This window comes from Pelobates fuscus, chromosome 4 (assembly GCF_036172605.1).
Source record: "Pelobates fuscus isolate aPelFus1 chromosome 4, aPelFus1.pri, whole genome shotgun sequence".
In the NCBI taxonomy this organism is placed as follows: Eukaryota; Metazoa; Chordata; class Amphibia; order Anura; family Pelobatidae; genus Pelobates; species Pelobates fuscus.
The window spans coordinates 221990520-222011959 of record NC_086320.1 but is presented as its reverse complement, the minus strand read 5'-3'; positions in this window follow the sequence as shown (position 1 = coordinate 222011959).

Here is a 21440-nt window from a genome sequence, read left to right as displayed (position 1 = left end):
CATGGTGCAACACATGCCGGTCCTGCTGCCGATCATCGTTCCCAATATCTACCGGTATATAAGAAGAGTTTCTCTGAACATCTACATTGATCACTTTAGAAGTCCCAACAGACAAAATGCGTAGGACTTTTTACACTTTTATTTTTTGATTTCTTTTCTTATTTGTAATCTACTGTTATGGTACTTTTTAGCAGTAAACCAAAATGTTTAAATGTCTATCTGTTCCTGTCCAAATTAATGAAATTGAATTGCGTATATACGCTGAAGTAATTAAGTCTGACACACAAGGTTCAGGTTAAAATAACTTCGAGAAAATTTATTGGCAAGTGATTAAAAAGCGGGCGCGCAGGCCCTTTTAAGAGGCATTTTGCGTCATCATTGATTATTAGAATATCAGCAAATAAACATCATTAATTGGATTAATTGTTAAGTGTCGGGATTAGTGTCCACCTATCAATATTACTAATTGGCTCAAAAACTAAGTGGTTAGTCCCGTGCCCACCCACCAAGAGGTGGGATTGTTCTGGACACGGGTGGGGACAAGGGGGTCTTGAAAGTCATTTTACACGGTCAGTGATCTCAGGCCTCGTGGCCAGGTGCAAGGTCTCTTATGAATAGAACATTTCATTACTACTGTGTTCTCATGGCCTTCAAATTATACTATGTTGCAAGTTAAGGAAAAGTCAGCAATTCCTGTGTTAATCATGTCTTTATAGAAAATACAGTCTTTGTCTATTGTATTAGATGTGCTGGGAAATTCTGTCATGTAAGGTAGTTTTAAAATGAACAAGTTAGGTTATGAGGACAAAATGGAGGATTGAAGAAGTCAGGTTAGGAGGACAAAATGGAGGATTGTCACAGTATGAAGTTAAAATGGAGTTAGTGCAATAATTCAATACAAGTACAATAAAGATTTTTAATAATCCCACATCAGTCCCCCCTATGAAATGTTAGATTCTAAGAGATAAAAACTTTATTAAGTTAGTACCAGGAAGACGTGTTAGCCCAAAGGCACAGAAACCCCGTGGCCGCTAGCTAGATGTTAATGCAAAGTGCAAGACTGTCCCTAAGTCTGACCCTAATAGGCTATCTCATCCATCAGTATGGCACTCGAACACTTCACACCCATGGGTGTCCCATGGTGGCTAACCCACCACTTCTCCGCACGGGGCCTTTACCATTCACTGACAGATGCTGTCCCTAAGCTGGTCCCTTCCTAGAATTCCTGCACTTTATCAACAAAAGGGATTGTTTGCAGCGGCAGACAGGGTGAGTTGATGTCTTGGAACTTGGTCATCAACTTCGAGATGGGTGAAAGTGGGTGCCGCTTGGTCAACAGTCTTCATGAGGGATTTTCTCAGACATGGAAGGATACAACAAAAGAGAAGAGCAAAGATAAAAAGAAAAATTAGTATAGCCATACCAATATGCATTAAAGCCTTTTGCCATCCTGTCATCCAACCAAACCATCTTTCCCAGGGATCTTTTATCCCAGAATTCCTTTTTAACTCTTCAGACAGGTCATTTAATTTCTCTATGGCTAATGTAACTTTACCATTAGGGCCTGTGTTTTCTGGGATATAGGTACAACATGTCATGGTGTCGGGCAAAATTTTACAAACCCCTCCTTTTTCGGCTAAGATCATATCTAGGGCCATTCTATTCTGGAAAGCCATTTGGGATGTGGCCTGCAACTGTTCGGCCAACCCCTGGAGGGCGTCTCTGGTATAATTAACAAAACGCTGTTGATTATAATAAATGTAATTTATCCAATTTAAATTCTTGTTTGTGGTAACTATGGCAAAAAGTGATTCAAATCCTGCAGCAACTTCATCTCTTGCTTTAAACTCATTGGGCACCCCCCTAGGCACTCCAATGGCATCAATATACACATGAGGATCAAAACTTCCTTTCACTGGGGCGTCACGCTTAACCTTAGTGTGCCTGGACTCATGGGTGACGAGGTGTGTGTCAGAGATGATATGTATAGGCATAATGGCTTTAGCCAGAGTACACTCCCCCCACCACTCTTTGTCCATTCTGGATCTTAGCTGTAAATCCCCACACAACCAGTAAATATCCCCTAATGACCTGGTGTGAAACTGCAACAAGTTCATAGAGACATTTCTGTAGGTAGCACAATACCCCTTAGAGAAGTTACCCAAGAATTTACCAATTCCATCATAATTAGCATAACAAGTGTAATTACCTTTATACACGGTAATACCATCTGGGGGTTTGACATCCTTGGTTAGGAGAGGATACTCCTTTGTCCATGCTATACATATGGACCTGTTAAAATTATAGTGATAGGCAAAAAGGCTTAAAACACATTCTTCTATATCTACTGGCAGGATTAAAGGCACAGTACCCAGGTGAGGCCGGGCACCGCCACATACATAGCATGCGGTCTTATTATGCTTATTAGCATTATATTTCATCCATTCTAACCATAAATTTACATCATTAAAACCTGTTTCAGCGGCCATGGTATCTTCAAAGGTGGGGTTAGCAATGGCCATCATGTCTTGAAAGGTCTGGATATGAGGTTTTAATGGGTTAGGGACCATATGGGTGGCCCCTTGCCACTCAGAGGAGTTACACATATCTTTGAGGTAGAAATGCCCTAATTTACGGTAGGAACCCTTTTTCCAATACATTCCCATCACATACTGGTCTGCATCTGTTGGGCTTGGATGCTCAATGTTAAGGATTAATTTCATTGGTGTACCCCCCCCCAGGCTTTCTCAAAGTCATTCTCTGGAGAAGGGATCTACCATGATCATCTACTTTAGATAAGGCACTTTTTGGTTTGTAACCCCAGGCAGGCCCGGCATTCCATCCCGCCGCCCCCCAATGGTTACAATTGTGCCCCCATTGCTTGTCAACTACACAAACATATGGGTCTTTTGAATGAGGGATATCTCTATAGATACTCTGGATTTGTGATGTGGGAAATGGGCATTCTACAATATCACAGTAATCAAAGGTATAAGTAGCCACATGGGTGCACGATTAATTATACCAGAAGGTGTACCCACTAACATCTTTGGTAATGGCTACTTGCTGGGCCTTTATGAGGCTAATTAAGGAGAAGGTGTACCAGAGGTACATGCTTGTGCGGTATCCGCTTCCTCTGGGGCAGGAGATTTCTTGCAGTGGGAAGCGTGGATCCAATTTGGCCTACCGGCCAGTTTGACGGAGGTTGCGGTAATCAGGAGAACTTGGAATGGACCGTCAAATCTTGGTTCCAGGGTATTTTTCCGCACAAACTTCTTGACCAGAACCCAATCTCCGGGAAGCAGGTTATATGGGTACCTGTATCCAATTCGGGATCTGGAATTGAAGAGAAAACTTGGGCATGTATTTTGTTTAAGGCACTTGAAAGTTCAGTTACATAGTCTACTAAAACATCTGATTGGAGCTGTAACTGCTGTGGATAATAACCTAGTCTGGGTGCTGTCCCAAATAGAATCTCATATGGGGACAGTGAATGCTTCCCTCTAGGTGTGTGCCTAACACTAAATAAAGCTATTGACAGGCTTTCTGGCCAGGGCATTTTTGTTTCTTGTGACATTTTTAACATTCTGGCTTTTAGAGTGCCATTCATGCGCTCTACTTTACCACTACTTTGTGGGTGGTACGGAGTGTGGAAGGCTAGAGTCACCCCTAGAGCAGTCCAAATTTCTTTAGTCACTGTTGCTGTGAAAGCTGGGCCTTGATCACTTTCAATGACTTCTGGGAGTCCGAACCTACATACTATCTCTGTAAGTAGGCGTTTTGCGGTTGTTTTTGCAGTGATATTGGCCACTGGGTAGGCCTCTGGCCATCCTGAGAACATGTCCACTATGACTAGTGCATATTCATGGGGCCCACTCTTGGGCATTTGGATGTGGTCAATTTGAATTCGCTGGAAGGGGTACATGGGCTTTGCCAGGTGTTTTGCAGGCACCTTGATTGGTTTTCCTGGATTGCATTTTGCACAAATGACACAGGCCTTGCAGAAGCTATTGATCAATGTTGTAATTCCAGGTGCTTCATAATACTTCTGTATGAGGGCGGCCATCAATTCTTTTGACAGGTGTGCAGGCCCATGTGCCCATTGGACAACTGCTGGATATAAATTTCTGGGAAGACAAAATTTAAAGTTGTTGTAATATATTCCGTCCTTTTGGACAGCTCCTTTCTTTTTCCATTTCTGGATTTCTTCAGGAGTGACTGCAGCTTGCTGTTCTCGCAAAATTCGCAAATCAGTAGGAAGAGTTTGCAGAGCAAAAATAGGGACTTCTTCTTCTTCTTGTCCGGACACTTCTTCATCCACTTCCTGCAGATCCCTGGCTGCTAGCTTAGCAGCCTGATCAGCCAAATGGTTGCCCTTTGCTTCATCTGTATCCAATTTCCCATGGGCCTTTACCTTCAAAACGGCCACTTCTTTAGGGAGTAGGAGGGCATCCATTAGCTCCTTGATTGCAGTACTATGCTTGACTGGTGTACCGGCGGTGGTAAGAAATCCTCTTGTCTTCCAAATTAGGCCGAAGTCATGTGCCACGCCCAGAGCATATCTTGAATCTGTATAGATGTTGGCACGTTTTCCTTCGGAAATTTTGCATGCTGAAGTCAGAGCCTGTAATTCAGCTTCTTGCGCAGACATTGCTGGCGGTAAGGATGATGATTTGATAACTTCATCTGTTGTGGTTACGGCATATCCTGTATGATATCTTCCTTCTTCATCAGCATATCTTGAACCGTCCACAAACAGGGTGAAATCTGGATCTGGTAATGGATTCTCATGCACAGTTGGTAGGTGCACTGTCTCCATTTTCATCTGTTCAAAACAGTCATGAGGTGTTTCAGGGTCATAATCATTCACTATGACCAGATCTTGAAATTCTTTTTCTAGGAAGTGGCGTGGCCATGCTTCCAGAAGGTCAGTTGTTGGGTATTTGACAATACCATTTTCCTGTAGCTGTTCTTCATCCATGGTGGCCCATAGCTTTGCCATGGGCCCAAGATCATTCCATGACCTTGTCTTCAACTTGGTAACAGGAATATGTGGGATAGCAGTATCCCAATGGCGGTAGAGGTAGTTGAGTTGTTGAGGTAGTTGGACCAAGACCATGCTATTGCCTTCAGAGTCACAATAGAAATCTTGAGCAGTGAGCTTTACATCAGTCCAGTGGTAAAGCTCATCTTCATAGCAAGGTTCAGGAGTAATGTTCGGCTTGTACCACATGGTACAGAAGGCGTAATCCGGGCCTTCACAAAGAGGTGTCTCATCTTCATAAAATGTCAAATGTGGATGCATGACTTTCTTGATACATCCACAGAGCAGGTAAATGTAGGTTTCATCCGTGATAAATCCATAATAGATACCCCCCTCAGGGAGTGGAAGAAGAGTGGACGGGTTAAGAACTTGACATCTTTGGATGGAAATGTTGTCAGGCAGAAGAAGATGGCACTGTAGGCGTAGGTGTCTGGCTGGAGACACGTGCTTGAGCTGGACTTGGTTGATGATGGCAGAAATGTCATGAGGGGCCAAAACAACCAGAGGGTGGCCAAGGACCAGGTCTGAGGTTCTTTCTATGAGCTCTCTTGCAGCAAAAACAGCCCTGAGACAGGAAGGAGTCCCTCTGGCCACAATGTCCAGTTGACATGAGAAATATCCAATAGGCCTCTGGCGGCCTCTTAAGTCATTAGTTTGGGTGAGAACTCCTGTTGCATGGCCTTGTCTTTCGGAGACAAATAATTTGAAAGGTTTGGTGTAATCAGGTAGGCCCAGGGCAGGAGCAGAAGCAATGGCACGTTTGAGAGCATTGAAATTGTCCAGAGCTTCATTGGTCAAACAGAATGGGTCAGACTTAAGAGCATCATAGAGAGGTTGCATAAGCAGAGAGGCTTCTGGGATCCATGCTCTGCAGTAGGAAATGAGGCCTAGGAAGGCATGAAGAGACTTTGAAGTCCTTGGAGGTGGAATGTCCAGTACGGCTCTTACCCGGTCCCGAGTAAGATGTCTGGTGCCTTGAGATAGACAATGTCCAAGGAAAATCACTGAAGGTTGGCAGAATTGCAGCTTGATGAGTGAAGCTTTGCATCCTTGTTCTGCCAAATAGGAAAGAAGGCTAATTGAACACTTTTCAGTAGTGGGTATATCATCTCCACAGAGCAGTAAATCATCCACATACTGGAGCAAAACAACTTCTGGGTGCTCAACTTGCCATGGGTCAAGGATGGTACCCATGGCCTTTGCAAATTGACTTGGAGAATTTTGTGCCCCTTGGGGCATGACAGTCCAGGTATACTGTTGCATCTCATGAGTGAAAGCAAACAGGTATTGACAGGAAGGGTCCAGTGGGACACTGAAAAAGGCATTGGCCAGGTCAATGACTGTGAAAAATTTTGCAGATGGTGGGACTCCAGAGAGCAGAGTATGGGGATTTGGTACAAGAGGGGTGTCCAGGACGGTAGCTTCATTGACAGCACGGAGATCCTGAACCATCCTGTACTTCTCTGGCTCACCTTTTGGAGTTTTCTTTTTCACAGGAAATAATGGGGTGTTGCATTCAGATTTACATTTTACCAGGGCACCCTTCTCCAGGAGTGCCTTGATGTGGATAGAAATGGCAGCAGCCTGTGCTGGTTTTAATGGATATTGTGGCTTTCTTGGTAACTTAGCTCCTGGAATAAGCTTTACCACCACAGGGGGAACATTTAGGTGACCTATGTCCTCTGGGCCTGAGGACCATAACTTGGCGGGCACCTGTGTTTTTAATACCTCTGGGAAATTGGACCTTAATTCTGCTGCTTCCTCACGGGGCTTTTCCAAATGCAGCATCAGAGGCAAGGAGCACAAGGCTGAGGTGTCTGATTCAGATAGAGGTGTAGACATTTCTACCTGCCCATCTGGGGTGAAGGTGATGGATGCTTGCAGGCGTGAGAGAACATCAGCACCTAACAGGTTAATTGGGCAAGTGGAGGATACCACAAAGCGAGCAAGCAGGCTAGAGCCAACTCGTAGTGGAGTTGTTAAAGGGCTGTGTCTTGGCTGGCCATCCACTCCAACACAAGAGACATCAATATTGGACAGGAAAGATGGGTCTGGCAGGTCTTGTTCTCTCAGAACACTACGGGCTGCACCTGTGTCAACAAGAAATGTGGTTGGTTGGCCCTCAATGGGTAAAGTCACTGTAGCAAGTGGCCCCCCCTTATCCCCTGTAGACACTGCCATAACAGGGGTTAATGACACAGGCTTGCCAATTTCCTAATCATCTGGTTCCTCAATTATCGGGACCTCCTTCTCGGCCTTGGGGGCCAGGGCAGGCCTGGATGGCTTTCTTGGCTCTCTCTTGGGTTCTGGGCAATCACTTTTAAAATGCCCTTTTACCTTGCAATTAAAACAAACACCATCCTCTGGTCTGGTACCCTTGGGAATAGGGGTAGTGCGTGCCACCATAAGAGGAGCAGAGCTTGGCCTTCTGGGGGTCTGGGCAGACTCTAGGCCCCTAGCAACTAGGAGTAAAGTATCCAGGGGAACAACCTTATATTCAGGGCGGGCAGCAATAATTCCCTTGCGTATTGAGTCTTTAACACCTTGGACAAAAGCACCGGACAGCATTTGTGAATGAATCTTGTCAGTAAGATCAAACCCCAAATCTGTGAACATTTGGTACAGTCTTGCATGAAACCTTTCCACTGATTCTCCTTTATCTTGTATAACATCAGTAAGGCCAGCAGCCTGATCTGCAAGTTTATCCTTAGCCCATTCTCTTAATTGGTTGCAAAAAGTTACTCCGGAGGGGTAATCCACGTCACTGCTGAGTAGATCTGTACTGAGGTGTCGGGCCATGCTTGGCCAGTATGCATCCCCTGCTTTAATGGCACAAATACTCAGTAAATCACGCCATGCGGCGGAATAAGTCTTTTGAATTTGAACTACCCCTCGGTAAAAGGGCATAGGTTGCTTTTCTGGGTCAGGGAGTGATTTCATTAAAGCACTAGCTTGAGTGGGGTTAAAAGCAACATACTTAGGAGGGGCCCGTTCTCCCCGACCCTTGTGGCCGAAGGGATCATCGATAGAACGATGAGTTGGGGCTCCCGCAGCGACCTCCGATGAGACATGGGATACCCTGTCCTCCTCTTCGTCATCGAATTCTATGATGTTGGCTCTCTTACGTGGTGCAGGGCCCGCGTGAGGTGAAAGGATCGGGGGATGGGAAGGAGCCCCAGATGCAGGGGTGGCTAGCGAGTCATAACCTGGGGATAGGTAGTCACCGGGGATTACCGGCATCAGGGCTGAACTGGGGGCCGCCATATTGGAGGCGGGAAAAGGAGTTGCATTAGGATTAAGGGAAGAAGTGGCGGCCATGTTTGATATGAGTACATCCGGGGCAGACTGAGCCGGACTGGGCATGACCGGAACCTGAGGAGTGGCTTGGGGAAAGGGAGGGTAACCGGGGTAGGGCAGGGCCATGGGATATGGGAAGGGGTAGGGCCAGGCAGGGGAGGGCAGAAGAGTAGGGTGGGTAGTTACATTTAAGGAGGTAGGGTATTGGACTGGGGTGGAGCCGGTTATGGGAGGAGACAGGACGGGATTGGTAGGGATGGGTGCAGAAGGAGGAGTCGGAGCAAGGGAGGGAGGGGTAGTTAGTTGGGCGGATGCTGATGGGAGGGGATTAGCTACGGAGAGGGATTGCAGGGAGGAAATGGCAGATGAAATGTTAGGATTAGGCATGGAAGGTAGCGTGGGGATGGATGAGGATGAAGGGGGGACTGATGGGACTGTTAGAGACGGGGAAGGGGTAAAGAAAGATCCATCAGAATTCAGGACCGGGCAGACAGGGGAGGTAATGGGATGGGATTCGGGAGGATTGGGAGTGGGGAACATAGTCAGCTGGCTATCACCTACTGCTGACTGAACCTTGGGGATAGACATCCCCTGGGCGCCATTTTGGGGCGCTGGCTGAGGGTAAACCCCAGCAACACAATTCTTATGATACACAAACAATTTCACACCTTTGTGATTTATCTCTTCCTCAACCCAACCTTCTAACTGAATAGCCTTCGCTACTCTGTACCATGCTTCAGCAGTCTTTAATAAATCATTATCTGTAAGCTTGCCTTTCATTTCTGTCAGTAACTTGCGCCAACTTTCTGGTTGTAATCTTCCACATGTCGGTACAGCAATTTTACATACTTTTGCAATCCTTTCAACACCTTTAACCATCTCCTCACCCTCTCTGTTCTCTACTAAATCACATGCTAACCAGCCCTTACTGGGCTTATCTAAATCCTGTCCCATAGTCCTCCTACCCCTACACCAGCGTCCCAGATATAGAGAGAGAGAGAGAGAATTGAACAGGAACGTCTACAATGCTCGACTGCCACCCGAGAACCGTGGGACTTTCACGGGTGCGTCTTCCCAAAACGTAGACAAGTCACTGAATCCGCCTACCCGGGGTGGTAGACACGGATTGGAGCGAGGTGAGAAGTGTGTGACCAATCACTTCTCTTTTAAGAGAAATGGGAGTGGATAGTATAATAATATAGGAAGTGTAGAAAAGATGAAAGGCAAGGAAAATCCTTAGAGACAGACACAGGAGTTCATGAGACTCCTCATTAAACAAACAAGACAACAATACAGTTGAAATACAGTGCATGCATCACAGTTCAAATGAAATCAACAGTAATTCCTTTCCTTTACTCGTGTGCTTACTCCAAAGTCACCTCCCTCAATCCCGTAGTGTCTCCGCTCGGAGAACAACTTTCGTAAGTCTCACTACCAGCGGCCACGGAAAACAACTGACACCGGTCCGAGTTCCGTCAGCCTCCCTCTGCACAGTAGCCCACAAGAATGTGGCCACCTCTATCCTCACTCCCGTAGTGCCCCTATAAAACCCACGTATAAGTCTCACTACCACGTGATGCGGAAAACAAGCAATGCCCACTTGAATTCCCCCAGGAAACAGAGTCCCCTGCCACAAGACTAAGCCCCCCTCACAAATAAACAGAAAACTGGAATTCCACCAGCCCCAGCGCTCAGGGTTGTGGTTACCAAAGAAAACCGGAATCCCCCCAGCCGAAGCTGTGGGTTACCAAAACCGGACTCCCCCCAGCCGAAGCTGTGGGTTACCAAAACCGGACTCCCCCCAGCCGAAGCTGTGGGTTACCAAAACCGGACTCCCCCCAGCCGAAGCTGTGGGTTACCAAAACCGGACTCCCCCCAGCCGAAGCTGTGGGTTACCAAAACCGGACTCCCCCCAGCCGAAGCTGTGGGTTACCAAAAACCGGACTCCCCCCAGCCGAAGCTGTGGGTTACCAAAAAGCTAGCTAGGCTGTAAAACAGGCAACAGAAGACCCAGGCAAATCCCCTCAGGTCCACCCCCCTTTATCCCAAAAAGGGGTAAAATACAAACAGATAGACTAACAAACTGAAGACCCAGGCAAATCCCCTCAGGTCCACCCCCCTTTATCCCAAAAAGGGGAAAACAAGCAAGACAGAGAACCCCAGGCAAATCCCCCGCAGGTCCACCCCCCTTTATCTCAAAATGGGGAAACAGGCAAACAATTCAAACACACCCAGGCAACAGATAGACTAAAATGCAGGTAAACAAGTGAGTAACGAGGCACCGGGCAAGATATTACCTGTCTTTGATGTCCTCCCGGGAAGCAGTCACAGACACGTGGACGGGTCAATCAAAGGGGCCGGAACATACCGGTGGCTCTGCAGAAGTCTCTACCGTGTACCTGGAGGTGATCAATCTCCTTTCCTTCCCCCCGGATTCCTCCGTCCAACCGCGTCTTCCTTAGGACGGCTCACCGGCCGGACATAGCCCGATGCCCCATGTTGGGCGCCAAGTTGTTATGGTACTTTTTAGCAGTAAACCAAAATGTTTAAATGTCTATCTGTTCCTGTCCAAATTAATGAAATTGAATTGCGTATATACGCTGAAGTAATTAAGTCTGACACACAAGGTTCAGGTTAAAATAACTTCGAGAAAATTTATTGGCAAGTGATTAAAAAGCGGGCGCGCAGGCCCTTTTAAGAGGCATTTTGCGTCATCATTGATTATTAGAATATCAGCAAATAAACATCATTAATTGGATTAATTGTTAAGTGTCGGGATTAGTGTCCACCTATCAATATTACTAATTGGCTCAAAAACTAAGTGGTTAGTCCCGTGCCCACCCACCAAGAGGTGGGATTGTTCTGGACACGGGTGGGGACAAGGGGGTCTTGAAAGTCATTTTACACGGTCAGTGATCTCAGGCCTCGTGGCCAGGTGCAAGGTCTCTTATGAATAGAACATTTCATTACTACTGTGTTCTCATGGCCTTCAAATTATACTATGTTGCAAGTTAAGGAAAAGTCAGCAATTCCTGTGTTAATCATGTCTTTATAGAAAATACAGTCTTTGTCTATTGTATTAGATGTGCTGGGAAATTCTGTCATGTAAGGTAGTTTTAAAATGAACAAGTTAGGTTATGAGGACAAAATGGAGGATTGAAGAAGTCAGGTTAGGAGGACAAAATGGAGGATTGTCACAGTATGAAGTTAAAATGGAGTTAGTGCAATAATTCAATACAAGTACAATAAAGATTTTTAATAATCCCACATCACTACCACCCTGCATGTTTATTTCCAGAGCTTCCTGCTATACACTGAAGTCTGGTTACCACGCTGGCTGTGCAGATACGCTTGTAAGTGCAATGTTGTGCAATAAATTTGTCATTTTTTAATACCACGTGCACTATACTCTTTACTTTTTTTTTGCACTATCCTGAGCCATCACAAAGATTCCTCTGAAGACGATTCATCTACACTTCCTGACCCTATTTGAAAGGGGGATATGTCTTATTATTTATCTATCTACTGAGTTCTCTACCACCCTCACCCTGACACTTTTATTGAACATACTGCACTACATATATTTTTATTTATTTTGCAGAATATCTTTTAACTATTTATCAGGTTGTATATAACCTTTATTATTCACCTATTTGGCGGTTTTTTTATATATAAATAAATATATATATATAATCTCATTAAGCTCTTTTTTGATTTTTCTTTTTTTTTGGTTTTTACTTAACTCTGAGTGTCTATAAAAGAACACTTTTTCCATAAAGGCTTATCTGTGTTTTGGGAGCATATAGTGAACTGCTGTTTGTGTACTTTTAAATATTGAACTGGGAATAAGCTACAAATATTCATATTTGCTCTCCCTACAAAGTAATCATTTTTGGGAGACGGTAGCATCCAAGAACTATATTTGACAGTTTTGCCTTTAGTCTGACACCATTTAGTTGCAGGCATCGATATACCACATCATTTTAAACCCTGACTTTTACAGTTACTTATAGTAATGATTCAAAAACTGGTGGGTGAGTTTTGTGAAACTAGAATCCAGGGCAACCTGCATGCTTCTTATTGAATGGCTATAAACTGGTGTGCATATAAAAAGTTCCTTGCTCGTAGTGTCTCAAAGAGAAGCATATGTTAAGGGTTATAAGTAGTTTTATCTTCCCCAGGGTGTATTGACTGTCTAGAGAAATATGTTGCACGACCATATAGCGCATAAACATGACCTGCTGGGGAGAATGAGTGTAGTCAATGTAAAGTCAGGTCCATAAATATTGGGACATCGACACTATTCTAATCTTTTTGGCTCTATACACCACCACCACAATGGATTTGAAATGAACAAGATGTGCTTTAACTGCAGACTTTCACCTTTAATTCGAGGGTATTTACATCCAAATCAGGTGAACGGTGTAGGAATTACAACAGTTTGTATATGTGCCTCCCACTTTTCAAGGGACCAAAAGTAATGGGACAATTGGCTGCTCAGCTGTTCCATGGCCAGGTGTGTGTTATTCCCTCATTATCCCATTTACAAGGAGCAGATAAAAGGTCCAGAGTTCATTTCAAGTGTGCTATTTGCATTTGGAATCTATTGCTGTCAACTCTCAATATGAGATCCAAAGAGCTGGCACGATCATTGAAGCAAGCCATCATTAGGCTGGAAAACCAAACCCATCAGAGAGATAGCAAAAACATTAGGTGTGGCCAAATCAACTGTTTGGAACATCCTTAAAAAGAGAGAACGCACCGGTGAGCTCCGCAACACCAAAAGACCCGGAAGACCATGGAAAACAACTGTGGTGGATGACCAAAGAATTCTTTCCCTGGTGAAGAAAACACCCTTCACAACAGTTGGCAAGATTACGAACACTCTCCAGGAGGTAGGTGTATGTGTGTCAAAGTCAACAATCAAGAGAAGACTTCACCAGAGTGAATACAGATGGTTCACCACAATATATAAACCATTGGTGAGCCTCAAAAACAGGAAGGCCAGATTAGAGTTTGCCAAACAACATCTAAAAAAGCCTTCACAGTTCTGGAACAACATCCTATGGACAGATGAGACCAAGATCAACTTGTACCAGAGTGATGGGAAGAGAAGAGTATGGAGAAGGAAAGGAACTGCTCATGATCCAAAGCATACCACCTCATCAGTGAAGCGTGGTGGTAGTGTCATGGGCATGTATGGCTGTAAATGGAACTGGTTCTCTTGTATTTATTGATGTGACTGCTGACAAAAGCAGCAGGATGAATTCTAAAGTGTTTCGGGCAATATTATCTGCTCATATTCAGCCAAATGCTTCAGAACTCATTTAAGGGAAAGAAGTGGAATGTTATGCAATGGCCAAGTCAATCACCTGACCTGAATCTGATTGAGCATGCATTTCACTTGATGAAGACAAAACTGAAGGGAAAATACCCCAAGAACAAGCAGGAACTGAAGACAGTTGCAGTAGAGGCCTGGCAGAGCATCACCAGGGATGAAACCCAGCGTCTGGTGATGTCTATGCATTCCAGACTTCAAGCTGTAATTGACTGCAAAGGACGTGCAACCAAGTATTAAAAAGTGAAAGTTTGATTTATGACTGTTAATCTGTCCCATTACTTTTGGTCCCTTAAAAAGTGGGAGGCACATATACAAACTGTTGTAATTCCTACACCGTTCACCTGATTTGGATGTAAATACCCTCAAATTAAAGCTGAAAGTCTGCAGTTAAAGCACATCTTGTTTGTTTCATTTCAAACCCATTTTGTTGGTGTATAGAGCCAAAAAGATTAGAATTGTGTTGATGTCCCAATATTTATGGACCTGACTGTATAAGGAAAGCAAACCTCTGTGTAGACATTTAACATGTTAAACAAGGATGTGACTTTGTATCACCCAAGATCCGGTCAGGGAGTGGCCTGAACTTGCTGAAGGGGTGATCCACACACTCTACCAATGGACCACCATAGCCACTCTCCATGCAGAATGCTAGACAAAATGGTCCAAAGCAAACCTAACACTCACACGCATTACACAATAGTACACACAGACACACACACACTCTATAGGAAGAGGGTGAAAAATACATTAATATTCACTATTATTCACCTTTTTATAAATATGAATAGAACACTTAAAGCTAAATATTTTGACTGTAGTTCTATTTGACAGATTTTACAGATTGGCTTTTTTTTTTTTGTTTCAATTTTTCCATCTGGATTCCATTAGCAACAATTCAGAATTTATTGAATAACCCTGTCAATGTCCATGGCTTTAGGAATCTGAAATTTTGTGTGTCAGGACAAGTAGACTGGGTTACCATTTTAGTCCCTTGGACAACCAGACCTTTATTTAATACATTGTATTGGGTCTGTTATCATTTCAGACACATATTACAGTCATAGAATAATATGCAGATGGATGGTAAACGAGAACGTAGTAGAATATGACCACAGACACTCCAAATTTGTTTTAAATTTATAAAAACATTTAAAATCAAAGTAAAATAAAAACTAATACATTCACTATTTAGAACAATTGACCAACTTCCTGCTCGTCCATCCACAACTTCACCACCCCACGAGGGAAGAGTCTCCCAACATTAAAGAAGTTTGAAGGGGTTATGACTGACAAGTTACTCATTAATTTATGTCTCAATTAGTGAGCCTGAACATTATTCTAAATATTGTTATACTCCTGAGATATTGTTGAACTGTGTGTTTCCTCACAGTAAAACAGGATGATAATAAACAGTAAAAATGCAGTTTTTGAGTGAATAACGCCCCCCAAAAAAAATGAACACCAAATTTGGCCAGTTTGTGAGAGAGGTACTACTAAAAAAAATAACTATGCATACACCTTTTGGAATACCCTGGGGTTTACCTACTTCTGAAAATTAAAATTTTCATTCCCAGGCTGCCATACTCCACATGAGGACATCCAACATCCGTAAAATCCAATTAGGAAAACACTGAATCAATGCTTTCCTATGGGGAGGGCCTAATGCGCTCGCTGCTCCGTACACTATAGAATACCTTTAAATTATATTTTTTATATAAATTGTTTATGTGAAATTAAAGCCCTATTTTTCCTGCACAAAATTATATATACGTGTGGGTGCACTTAATGCGAAAAAGGTAAATTTTGGTTGAACAAACATATAACTCAAATTCCAGGTTTTGTTTTGATTCACAACTTGGACAATTGCCTTCGTCCTTAAGGGATTAATAGGCAACTATTCAAAAGCTGGTTTTGGAGAAGTGACAGCTCTATGTGCATTTGAATATTACCAAAGAAATCAAAACAAGCCAATAAATCAATGTCTATTAATTGTATTAAGCATATTTGTATACATACACTGCAAATCGTCTGCAATTAGACTGCAACTTCATTTGCATATTTGTTCCCTTGATATTCTTATAAGAGCTTCAACAGTTATACCTGTGTTCATAAAAAAAAAAAGAAAAGCTAAAAATAAAAAACAAATTCTAGAAGTTAGGTGTATCTAGCATGTGTACGAATAGTCAACCACACCTATCCTCTACGTATGTGTAGTACATATCAAAGAAATGTGGTACAAGCATTCTTTACAACTAAATCATATATGAAAAAGAAAAGTGCAACTCTAAAAATTCAATCCCACTGGCAATATTCAGTTGTCCAAAAAAGGTAAATTAAACAATCTGCACATACTAAACGTGTTCTCTAAGTTAGAAAATAGCTGGCTCGCAGGGTATTATGACTGTGGGCAAGATAGGATATAAGATATTTTGTAGATGTGAAATGTTTTTCTAATTTACCATTAGTGTGGGTTTTTTTTTTTTAAACTCCAGCATCACAAAAAAAATATATATCTGTAATGTTGAGGTGTGTTTTAAACTTCTCATCTATTATTGGGCTCCTGAAATAAAGGGTTAACTTACTTGTAACCCAGCAGCAAGAAAGTCACTCACCACAGCTCCACTTAGCCCAGAGATCATAAGTACTACAGAGCTATGGGAAGTATTGCTTTCCACTTTGTGTTGTGGCACCAAGTTTTCAGGAAGAGAATCCGCCCGCCTGACAGTTACGAGGGTGCAACCTTTTCACTTTGCAATTTCTCTTAAATGTGGGCTTTATCGCCGTTAAGGTGGCATTGTACGCCCTAACGGTTCGCAGTGGTCCCCTTCAGCCAAGCATGTCATCGCAATCACATGACTGGATCTGCCGTTTGAATCACTGCCTTCAGGGGACTACATGAGTTGTCAGTCAGTCCCCTAAGTACTAAATAATAAAATATATATATATATATATATATATATATATATATATATATATATATATATATATATATATATATAAATATATCCATACAGTTGCAAGAAAAAGTATGTGAACCCTTTGGAATGATATGGATTTCTGCACAAATTGGTCATAAAATGTGACAATCACAGTCTGCTTAAACTAATAACACACAAAGAATAAAATTTTGCCATGTTTTTATTGAACACACCATGTAAACATTCACCGTGCAGATGGAAAAAGTATGTGAACCCTTGGATTTAATAACTGGTTGAACCTCCTTTGGCAGCAATAACTTCAACTAAAAGTTTCCTGTAGTTGCAGATCAGACGTGCACAACGGTCAGGAGTAATTCTTGACCATTCCTCTTTACAGAACTGTTTCAGTTCAGCAATGTTCTTGGGATGTCTGGTGTGGGGTCATTGTCCTGTTGCAACACCCATTTTTCTGTTGAGCTTCAGCTGGTAGACAGATGACCTTAAGTTCTCCTGCAAAATGTCTTGATAAACCTGGGAATTCATTTTTCATTCGATGATCGCAATCCGTCCAGGCCCTGACGCAGCAAAGCAGCCCCAAACCATGATGCCCCCACCACTATTCTTTACAGTTGGGATGAGGTTTTGATGTTGGTGTACTGTGCCTCTTTTTCACCACACATAGTGTTGTGCGTTTCTTCCAAACAACTCAACTTTGGTTTCATCTGTCCACAGAATATTTTGCCAGTACTGCTGTGGAACATCCATGTGCTCTTGTGCAAACTGTAAACGTGCAGCAATGTTTTGTTTGGACAGCAGTGGCTTCCTTTGTGGTATCCTCCCATGAAATCTATTCTTGTTTAGTGTTTTACGTATTGTAGATTCGCTAACAGGGATGTTAGCATTTGCCAGTGACTTTTGTAAGTGTTTAGCTGACACTCTAGGATTCTTCTTCACCTCATTGAGCAGTCTGCGCTGTGCTCTTGCAGTCATCTTTACAGGACGGCCACTCCTAGGAAGAGTAGCAGCAGTGCTGAACTTTCTCCATTTATAGAAAATTTGTCTTACCGTGGACTGATGAACAGCAAGGCTTTTGGAGATACTTTTATAACCCTTTCCAGCTTTATGCAAGTCAACAATTCTTAATCATAGGCCTTCTGAGAGCTCTTTTGTGCGAGGCATCATTCACATCAGGCAATGTTTCTTGTGAAAAGCAAGCCCAGAACTGGTGTGTGTTTTTTATAGGGAAGGGCAGCTGTAACCAACACCTCCAATCTCATCTCATTGATTGGACTCCAGTTGGCTGACATCTCACTCCAATTAGCTCTTGGAGATGTCATTAGTCTAGGGGTTCACATACTTTTTCCACTTGCACTGTGAATGTTTACATGGTGTGTTCAATAAAAACATGGCAACATTTCATTCTTTGTGTGTTATTAGTTTAAGCAGACTGTGATTGTCTATTGTTGTGACTTAGATGATGATCAGATCACATTTTATGACCAATTTGTGCAGAAATCTATATCATTCCAAAGGGTTCACATACCTTTTCTTGCAACTGTATATATATTAGTGTAATACAAAACATACTTAGATGAGTATTTTGTATATAATTGTAAAAAATATATATTAAAAAAACGTGTAATTTTATTCTTTGTGTATTTTTTAGTCAATCTTTATTTTAAGTTTTTCAAAAACAAACAAGACATAAAGAAATGTCCAAGGAATACGTTTTACACAAACATCGATAACATAGTTTAAGGATACACACTCGTCTCCCGATAGGGTCTATTGCAGTATATGGTACAATTGTGTGGGATAACCCCATTCGCTACTACATCTTCCTTACATTTAGCGGTGTAAGACCTAAATTCACATGGATAGTATATATCACAAGCATGACAGCATAACCGAGTGAGCATACAGAAGTGTCAAGTGGTAGTGTCAGCTTGGGACCATGGACAGCAGCGTTGGTGTCTCCCTGAGTTACCCAGTCATTTGTCTTCTCATCTGTCGTCACTGAGCTACTCCCTTCTGTCCTCCGTCTATATTGATTTCCTGTGCTGAAGGGGGATAGTTGTCAGTCCGTAACTGGTGTAACCTCATTGTGCTTGCTAAGTGCACCTTTGCGTAACAGGCAGTAGTCAACAGAGCGTGGGGGGAAGTGGGGCTTGCCGGTATGAAGGCTTGGTGGGGTGCAGTCAAAGCATCTTTTGCTATCATAGTTCCTGCCCTGCCAAGCATTAGAGCTGATCTATCTGTGGTACGCCTATTGGGTGGTCAGTGTGTGCTTGTGTTCAGATCTTGGGCAGTCTATCTCCTCTCATCGTTGGTGACTTTTGGCGATCAAGGGATTACCGGGCCCTCAGTTTGCCCCCAGTGTAGCATTAGTACGTGTGTTCCGTTTGGGTTCACTGTCACCTTTCCCCCCTTCGTTGCCAGTGGTCTTTGTGTATTTTGATATCAATATATAATTATAATTTGAGGGACCTGCCTGACAACCCAGGCAGAAAGTCCAGAGAATTTAATTTTCAAGCCCTATATTTGATCCTGTAACTTTCCAAAACACCATAAAACCTGTAAAAGGGGGATACTGTTATACTCATGAGACTTCGACGAACACAAATAAAAATGTTTTAAAACAGTAACATGTTTCATGATAATGATATCATCAGTGAAAGTGTAGTTTGTGTGTGAAAAATACAAAAAACGAAATAAATATGAATGCTAACTTTGGCCAGGGCTTGTGCCTAAGTGGCTACTAAAAAGACTGGACATACCCCATTTTGAATACCTTGGGCTATCTACTTTTGGTAATGGTATGCCAAGACTGGGGCAATTTTTCTGGGCTGCCATATGGTCTCAAAGGTAACATAGACCCAGCAAACAAAACTGGCAAATTTCAATGTGTAAAAACTGAAATGAGCAAACTTAATTTGATCCTGTAACTCTCCAAAACACAATTAGACCTGTATATGGAGCGAATTGTACCCATGGCACATCACAGCATACAAATATGTGTGTTTTATTGCAGTAAAAGCTAACAATATTCACAGTTAAAATGCCATGCAGAACTTGGGAAAATATTTTTATATAATAAAATTGTGTTCCATCTATAAACGTTTGATGTGCAATGAAAGCCCCTTTTCACCTGAACAAAATTATATATAATAAGTGTGGGTGCACTTAATATGAATGAATTAAAATATTATTTTAGACATGTAAAATTCCATTTTCAAAAAACATAGAATGTGCTGGCACTCTTCTACTGGCTGGTGCTGGTATTGGAGGTATTCCCCATAACAACCTCAAAATAATACAAAAAATCCATAAATTCAACACCGCACTCAATTATATAAATTTATGAAAAAAGAGTTGAGAGTCAATTAATGTATATGCAAAAAAGAAAAATGAAATTATACAAATTATGTACACCAATTCATGGGTAATATGTGAATCACTATAGTAATTTGATGATAACCTTATGAGTTCATTGATTTTACAGACTTCATAGTATATACATCCCAGAATATGTACAGTTATTTACAGTCTATATACACAATATAAATAGAGTTCGATAGTTCATTGATGTTCAAATGGATCCACCGTTAAATAGTTCTCTATGTTTAAAAAATTGTATATATAACACAGAAAAATTGAAAAGTTTAGAAAAAAATGAAAGAAAAAAAAAATATATATATATATGAAAAAGAGAAAAATATGGAAAAAGGAAAAAATGAGAGAAAAATTGATAACTGAATGTTCAATGTATATACAGAAAAAAAGTTGGTTGGATCTCACCAATTGAGGATTGCAATCCCAGACTTCAAATTATCCAATAGTAGTAGGATGTCCAGTAGTTGTTAATTAAGGTGTGACACCAAAGTCCCTTGTTCTGCAGACCCGGAAACCAGGGTAGACTCCTACAGTGGGTATTTCAAATATCAAAACTCCTTCTTGTGGCTAGGCTGTGCTGGGCATGTATAGCTGCTTGACTGCTCTCACTCACGTCCTGCTCAGTATGCCCATTCCATTTTCTTTTGCTTTTGCTTTGCTCAGAACTTGTACAATTGCCTGCAGCCTTAAGGGGTTAAAGCAAAGTCACATGATTTGTCTATTCGCTAAGAATGCACTAAATGAGAAAAGTCAACAGTTGTTTTTTGGAGATTTTAATATTGATTGGCTAAATCCTAAAAATAATAGTTCTTGCTTGCTGTTTAAGACTTTGCAGCTAACAATTAATTTCCTCCCCAATTTGCATAAACATTAAAAGCCATAACCAAACCTTGCTGGATTGGATTCTTTCCACTTCACCCAGGGATGTATTTACCACAAGGCAAACAAGGCATTTGCCTAGGGCGGCACTTTCAGGGGGGGCACCAAAAATGCCACCCCAATCCCCCAGACAAATGCCTTGTTTGCCTCGTGTTCTGGGGCTGTCCAACTTACTGTGAGTGATTGAGTACAGCTGCCAGTGTGTGTCTGTGAGTGAGAATGGGTGTGCCTGTGAGTGTGTGTCAGTGTGTGTATGTACATTTCATTCTTTGTGTGTTATTAGTTTAAGCAGACTGTGATTGTCTATTGTTGTGACTTAGATGATGATCAGATCACATTTTATGACCAATTTGTGCAGAAATCCAAAGGGTTCCAAAGGGTTCTCATACTTTTTCTTGCATCTTTATTTCTTACCTGTTCTATGTTAATTTGTGTACATATGTTGTATATTAATATTGATTTTTAATTGTATTGTACCCTATTGCAACGATGCAATGTTTTGTGGGCAGAAGACATACTTAAAACAAGAGAAATCTTAATGTATCCTTACTGGTATAATATTTTATAA